This window comes from Carassius carassius, chromosome 21, assembly GCF_963082965.1.
Source record: "Carassius carassius chromosome 21, fCarCar2.1, whole genome shotgun sequence".
Classification (NCBI taxonomy): domain Eukaryota; kingdom Metazoa; phylum Chordata; class Actinopteri; order Cypriniformes; family Cyprinidae; genus Carassius; species Carassius carassius.
Genome location: NC_081775.1, coordinates 25,665,358 through 25,673,366, shown reverse-complemented (window position 1 = coordinate 25,673,366; position 8,009 = coordinate 25,665,358). Strand labels below are relative to the sequence as shown.

General features: G+C 35.6%; 1 long non-coding RNA gene across 2 annotated transcripts; it reads right to left on the bottom strand.

Moving 5' to 3' along the window:
* Positions 1-4,950: 4,950 nt before the first annotated feature.
* LOC132097993 (uncharacterized) lies at positions 4,951-7,685 on the bottom strand. 2 transcript variants are annotated; one of them, XR_009422811.1, is made up of 7 exons: positions 6,949-7,685; positions 6,621-6,782; positions 6,270-6,316; positions 5,886-6,007; positions 5,492-5,624; positions 5,285-5,453; positions 4,951-5,084 (listed from the first exon to the last, which is right to left on the bottom strand). It is a non-coding gene; the product is annotated as an uncharacterized LOC132097993 (long non-coding RNA). The 2 variants fall into 2 exon arrangements; XR_009422810.1 differs by having other exon boundaries at positions 5,886-6,004.
* Between the last annotated feature and the right edge of the window lie 324 nt (positions 7,686-8,009).

Genomic DNA, 8,009 nt, shown 5'->3' with positions numbered 1-8,009 from the left:
TTGGCTGAGCTAATTAACTCACAATAAGTATATTATTAATAACTTATTCTGGTGTATATTTTACATGGTAGATAAGACAGGAGATTACCACTTGGTAACTTTCTCTTCTCTCTTTTCCATTAGCTTGTGGGTATTTAGAGCTGTTCGCACTGGTTGAGTATAGAGAAGCCACATCAGCTGCCACAGGAAACAAAAACTGGCAAACAGTGAGAACGTCACTACTTATTTACTTTTTTTTTATTGCTATTTACTACACTCTCAGAAAAAAAGCTGTCACTGGGTCTTTGTAATTTAATTTACCCCTAAATGATACATATTAGTGCCTTAAAGCTATATTAGTACTTTAAAAGTACATATTAGAACCTTTTAAAAGGGTACCACTCCAGTGACAGCTTTTGTACCATTTTTTCCAGAGAGTGTAACTAATATTGCAGTGAACATGTTTTTCATAATTCATAATTTAAACACCTCTGAGGATTATATTTTGATCATTATTAGTGTTTACATTTTTAGTAATCTGTACATCAGAGGAATAACTATAAATTAAGAGTTAAAATAAATTTAAATTATTTAAATTAAATATTCAGAAAAAAATTAATAAATTTTCTTATTTAAATTTTCTCACCTGACAGAGGCCTTATCTCCATTGCAACTGTAGGATCTACAGCATCAGGCAGGGGCTAAAACAAACGTTACATTTTAAATGTATTTAAAGTCAAGCCAGCATATACAATATATAAATATGACCTATAGACATCTGAATATTAAATCATTAATAAATAAAAAATGTAGTTCCCGTCTGACCAGTACAAACTGCAGTAAATGGTTCTGATGAACTTTCTCCTCTGCTGTATGGGGGTCCTTCAGCTCCATCTTCTCCCACTGATTCTCTCTCTGCAGCAGCTGCTCCAAATACGTCTGTTTGATAAAACCCATGGAGCAAAAAATATAATTTCAGGTATATTTCTAGTATATTTTAAAATATGCAAAAAAATCATATTGCTCTTTGAAAATATATTTACAGAAATAAATATTTTAATACTTTTTAGTTACTTGTATTTCCTCATATATTTTGGGCCATAAAGCCATGCATATTTCACATATATTTAAAATATATTCTGGACAGAAAAAATACCATATGGGAATATAATGATATATAAATATGCATAGATATAAATGTGTATATTTAAACCACTATGTAAAAAAAACTAAATCACAGTCAGTAGCTGGTCAGTTGCAAAACAATGTATATGAAGGGAAGTGAAAATATTGTGGTTTTACTTTCACACTATACTATCACAGAAAAGTTATAAAAAGTTAACCTAACTTTAAACCATACTTATTTTAAAGTAGTATGTGTTATAGGAATTAGGGCACCTTGACTTTGTCTTGCAGGTTCCTGCGCAGTGCTTCAGTAACAGGTGGATGCTGGGTAATCTTAAAGCACTAGCAGCACATCAGGGCACTCCAAAACCGGATGCATGCGGATGGAACTAGACTTTGGTGGTTTTTCCTTCAACTCAAGACTACAACCAAGAGTAGTCCCAAAAGGGGGTCCTGGACTCTTCTTCTAAACACCAGTCATGAAAACAAACCATTGAGGCATTAAAGTTAATAATCCATACTAAACTGCATGCTTAAAACACAGAGACGTTTCCAAACATGTTTGGGAGCAAAAACATGATTGGATATTTAATGTGGATTTGTTTTGAGAATATAAAGCAAATGAGTTCTTTGTGCCACAGCAGGTTAATACAAAAAGGATGTTTACACTTACAATGATTATGAATTACCTCAGATGCAGGGAATGACTCCCATTTCCTGGATTTGAGGTGTGTGGTCATGATGTCATCCTCTGGCATGGATGAGAGCCAATGTTTGTTGATGCCTGGGAAGGGCCTTAGCAGAGATATGCCAAATGATTCTGAAGAGAAATCAATCAGGAGAACAATACTTGAAGTATTTTTACTTGCTGCATTTGTGTAAACTTGCATTTCAAAAGGATGGTCAGTAACATAATGCACAGGATGAATGCAAAGTGTCCTGACGTTGTGAGTCTGGTAGTGGCTCAGTGTGGATGGCGACAGAAGAGTCACAGTAAGCCTTCTGTAGGAGATATTCCTCATCTTGAGCTCTCAGCAGCTCTGAGGCTGAACAGTCATGCACCACAAACAACCTCAGAAACACAACAGTTATTCAATTTTAAACGTCACTTGGAAAGCAAACAAAATGCAATTCGATTTTTTTTTTCAAGCAAATGCACTACTGTTTAAAAGTTTTGATTCTTTAATGTTTTTCAAGAAGTCTCTTACACCCATCAAGACTGATCAGACTGTATTTGATCGAAAAAGCAGGAAAACAATATTATGAAATATAATTACAATGGAAAACAACTGTTGTCTATTTTAACATGTGGTTTACTTCTGTTATGCAAAGCTGCCATTACTCCAGTCTTCAATGTCATTCAGAGATCATTCTAAAATGCTGATTAGCTCTTCCTGAAACATTTCTTATGTTGAAAACAGTTGTGCTGCATAATATTTTTAAGGATACTGTGATCTATTTTTTCAGGATTCTTTGATTTATTGGAAATACAAATCTTTTGTAACATTATAAATGTCTTTACTCTCACTTCTGACCTTATTTCATACTTGCTTATTAAAAGTATGAATTCTTTTCCAAAACAAATCTAACTGCTTTAAATATATTTGTACAGTACTGTATTTAGACACGGAGAGAAAGGCCAATGACTTCACAACAGGTGTGTGTGTGTGGGAATATAGCATTACATTAAATAACTGCATAAAAATAACTAACTGGATTACACGTCTTTTTTATAATACTCGTTTTGCCAGTCAATATTTTTTCTAATGACCCTCTTCCTGATATCCTACAAAGCTATGCTAGTTTCATGTCTAGGATTTTAACTTTACAGTAAAATTTCCATAATCTCTAAGAAAATCTACTTTAAGTGACCTTGGGTGTGTATTCTAAAGGGAATTACCAGGGTGGGTGTGTTTTAAAGCCAGCATTCTGGTGAAGCTGTTTCTGTTCCATTAGCCGTGATAGTGACCTGACCATCTGTTAAATTAAATTTGCACTTACAGAAACCATTATACTCAAGTATTTTAAAGCTGACCTTAAGTAGAAAAATACATATTCACAATAGACATTTCATGGAAAGTACTTAAAAGTGGTTGCCCTCAGGGTCTGTCACATGACATAGCACATCTGCTCTGTGGTTCATCACATATTGGCCTAGTGGGTTCCTCTCTGGTCGCTCTTGAGACTGCTTAGATGTGTACACCACCCCACCATCCTTATCAATAAGAAGAACATCTCCACCATGAGGATATACCTACAATTAATTTGAAGAGAGGAGAGGTTTTACACATGATGTTGACACATAAATCTCACATAGGCCTATTCTTCCATCCATCCTCTTACTTTATATGATCCATGCGCAGTTGCACTGATGGAGGTGCCATCCCCGAAAATAACAACACATGCTCTTCCCTCATAGTCCATTACAACCGTTGCAAATTCAGCTTTTTCCACACGAACCAGTTTCTCTCCTGAAATCACTATTTTTGTCAACACTGTAAGAACCTTTTATAATGTTACTGCATTAAAGGGTTAGTTCGGCAAATTTGCAAAATGATGTCATTAATAACTTACCCTCATGTTGTTCCAAACCCGTAAGACCTCTGTTTATTTTTGGAACATGGTTTAAGATATTTTAGACTTAGTCCGAGAGCTCTCAGTCCCTCCATTGAAGCTGTGTGTACGGTCTACTATCCATGTCCAGAAAGGTAAGAAAAACATCATCAAAGTAGTCCATGTGACATCAGAGGGTCAGTTAGAATTTTTTGAAGCATCGAAAATACATTTTGGTCCAAAAATAGAAAAAACTACGACTTTATTCAGCATTGTCTTCTCTTCCGTGTCTGTTGTGAGAGAATTCAAAACAAAGCAGTTTGTCATATCCGGTTCGCGAACGAATCATTCGATGTAACCGGATCTTTTTGAAACAGTTCACCAAATCAAACTGAATCGTTTTAAACGGTTCGCATCTCTAATATGCATTAATCCACAAATGACTTAAACTGTTAACTTTTTTCATGTGGCTGACACTCCCTCTGAGTTAAAACAAACCAATATCCCGGAGTAATTCATTTACTCAAACAGTACACTGACTGAACTGCTGTGAAGAGAGATATAAAATTACATAATTTTAGACCGTACACAATGGAGGGACTGAGAGCTCTCGGACTAAATCTAAAATATCTTAAACTGTGTTCCGAAGATAAACGGAGGTCTAACTGGTTTGGAATGACATGAGGGTTAGTTATTAATTACATAATTTTCATTTTTGGGTGAACTAGTCTCAAAATTCATCGGTCTCACAATCTGGTTTGACTCCATTAGCATCTGGATTGGGCAAAACAATGAGTAGACCAGATAGATAGAGATAGATATATATATATATATATATATATATATATATATATACACACACATATATACAAACACACATAAAACATAAAACAACTGATGTGTACAACAAAAGACTTCAACATTGCTTTAAAAATATTTGTTTGGATTTTAAATGTATGTGTATCACTTGAATTAAAATGTAATGGCTGCTCTTGTGCTCTCGTCACACCTGGTGTCCTTCTGTTGCTCAAGTACAGGCATTTGGTGAATTCAACAGGGTTGTCTCATGGTGTGGGTTTAGGAGGATCTGATTGAGATCCTTTAATACAGCCGTTCTCATCTACTGTAGTCAACGGCACACTCTCAAACACAAACAGCTGGAGAAGCCTCTGTAGCTCAGACCAGCTCATTGACTCTGAAGATAAACGTTAAGATTTTACTTTAGGAAGAATTGGACCAGAAGTTAATATAAAAACAGTAATTCATTGTCGTTGCTCCTACCTGTCAGTGCAGAAATGCAGTAGTTCCTGTGATCTGGTCAGTCTATCAATGGTGCTCTCAGCGTATCTGGACATCAGGTTGGTCCACACATGGCTTTTCTTCATGATGTCTGCTTCAATTCTGATGACATCAAAACCATCTAGGACCTGTAAAATATGCATAAGTGTACAATACTTTTGGTTGATAATTTATAGGCCTTAGAAATTTGCCTTAATATGATGCAGTAGCCTTTAGGGTTAAAGCATTATCAGTGTATCCAAGAAGGCTAATGCACAGAATAAAACATTTGTGTGTGCTTTCAAACATTTTTGTTATGAACCTTGTGAATATATGTTCACATGCTCACAGGAAGCTGATGGAGTCTTCTCGCTCTCTCATCATGGTGACTGAGCAGGAGCGGGTGTTTCTGATCAGTATTCTTTGAGATGTTCTGCATCTCAAGATCATTCATGAGATCCTGCTATTACACAAGCATAATAAATAATAAAAACAAAATTTAGTTCGATTTTGAAACTCTGTGACTTTTTGCTTTTGTAGCTTTGGTGTGATCTACATTTTACCTTTTTGTCTTCTTCATCCTGTGGCAGACTCAGCACAGATGAGAGCATATAACTGATTAGATCTTGATGTGTTTTATCACAGTCCTTTTCTGAATTTACAGATCCTTCCTGTTCTGAAGCCAACACCTAAAAATCACACAGGAAGACAAATTGAGTAGCTAAATCTTCAAAGAAATATACATCTTGTAGTAGATGTGCCTCATTCAGAACGGCATGTGTTCCCATTTGAGTGTAAAACCTGTGTGCAAATGTTAATAAAAAAAAAAAAAAAAAGTAGCAAATTTTTTATTATTTTTAGAAAGTCTGTATGCTCATACAGTGATGCAATCAACAGTCTTTTATTATTTCGAATTGAAGACTATGTTGAATCCTATAAAGTGCCCTTACCTGCTCTAGCATGCAATGCAATATAAAAGGCACAGATGTGATTTCAGTAGGAATCCTGTCCAGAAGGTCACAGTAGAATCTCATATCTACCTCTGTGCTCAGAACAGGAGACTCTGGCTCTGCTGAGGAAACCCAAAGGCTCAATTTTGACACCATGTGAAAATTATATGCGGGTTTGCACAGGATTTTGTGGTCTGACTTTAAATGACATAGCATTAATTAAATTAAAACTTTAATAAATGTTATTGTTGTTGATTACATTTTGCATGAACATCCATGGAAGAAGGTGTAACTTAAATCTTACATTTCTATGTAAATTTTTATATTGTGATTTTATTTTATATGTAAAACCAAAGCTCATTAATAGTGTATCATGTCTATTACTTGGGTCTTCCTCTGATGCTAATTTTCTTCCTTGGGGTTTGTACAAACTAAAACATAAACCACAAAAAATATCATCACCAAAAAGACAACATGAACATCCTGCCACAAGAAGTATCTACTGAAAGGTACTGCATTTAAGAAAAAAAAATGCACTTGCTACAGTAAGGGTTTCTGCAGGTTTTTTGATTGTAAAATTTAGACTTTTTTTACAGACCAACTAAAGAAAATTTAAGAAGGTATTCATTTTTTGCAATGCATGCAGCATTTAATGTCATGACTTTATCAACTGAATGCCATAAATTGTGGAAAGGCCTTATCATATTAATAACACTAATAAAGGCTGATGTGTACCTCAGTGGAGCTCTGCGGACGGGACTGCTGGGTGGATCTGCAGGCCTCTGGTACCTGGATAAACCTTATACAGCTGAGATAATGGCTGTACTGTCTCCTCTAGTCCATGCTGTCATATACAAGGCATGCCACCCCCTCAAATATAGCAGCTCCAAATGCCAGCTATAGACAGTAGTGGTAGATAAAGGAATGTAATATGTGCAACCCCTTTTTATAAACAAGGGGTTTAAGATATATTATGACAATCAACACACAACACATATTAAACAGAAACAACAACAAAAAACTGAATCACAGGTAGAAGGTGTACTTATTGTTCTCCATTCACCATTGCTTCAGTGTTGCCTTTTTCCTGGGGAAGCAAATGAATCTTCACATTATAGTTCAACTTGACAACATCATTGAGCCTGGATCCCATATTTCCACTGTTCAAGACTTGATCCAGCTGCTTCCAGAACGCATCTAGCTCCCACTGCCTCTTTTGTTTAAGTGTCTCTACTTCTGAACACAAGACAAGTTAATACGGGATGATTTTAAATTTTGATTTTGCGTGCATACAAATATAACATTAGTCTTCAAGTTTGAGCTAGCCTGCATACAGTATTCTGCATGCAATGTGTAATATAATTTGAAAGGTATAACCGTAATAAAATTGAGATTGGCGTCTTTGGTTGGAACTGGAAGCTCGGCAGCTTTCTTCCCCTTTGCTGCTCCTTTACCCCCCTAGTCCATGCCGGCAGAACTCAGTCCTGCTTTAGCACGGGCGTTATCCTCTATAGCCTTAAATACACATATTCTGTATTACTGTTCATCTGAGACATGTTAGAAAATGTATGCATTATATATTTAATTAGAAGTTGTCACATATGCAATGTAAATTTGAATAGAATAATTATGACATGAGCTATTTGTAAAAAGCCCTCACCTTCTGCTCATCATACCTCTTTGCAATGTCATCATTTTTGATTGGCACAAGCTGAAACATTATTAAGAAGATTAACACAATTAAATGTCATTCCTTTTATCACACCAATCTACATTTCATTAATAATACTTTTTAATGATCTAATGCAGTTATTCCCAAAGGCGGGGTCCCCCACAAGTGGGTCGCGGGAGATTTTGTATGGGTCGCCAAGTCGAGCACTATTTTTCAGTGTGCTATATACTCTTGATTAAAAATTTATATGTGTAGTTCACCAATTAGCCGCACGAGGTCGTCGTTTTCTTCCGTGTTTTTTTTTTTTTTTTTTCTTTAGCTGCGCTCTGCACTCGGCAACCAGCCAATAAAATGACATCATCATCATTTTGGGTAAGCATTTCATCTGAATACCCTGTCTTAAGCAAGGCAAGCATACTGTTGTTTATTCCTTTTACAACTAGATACGAATG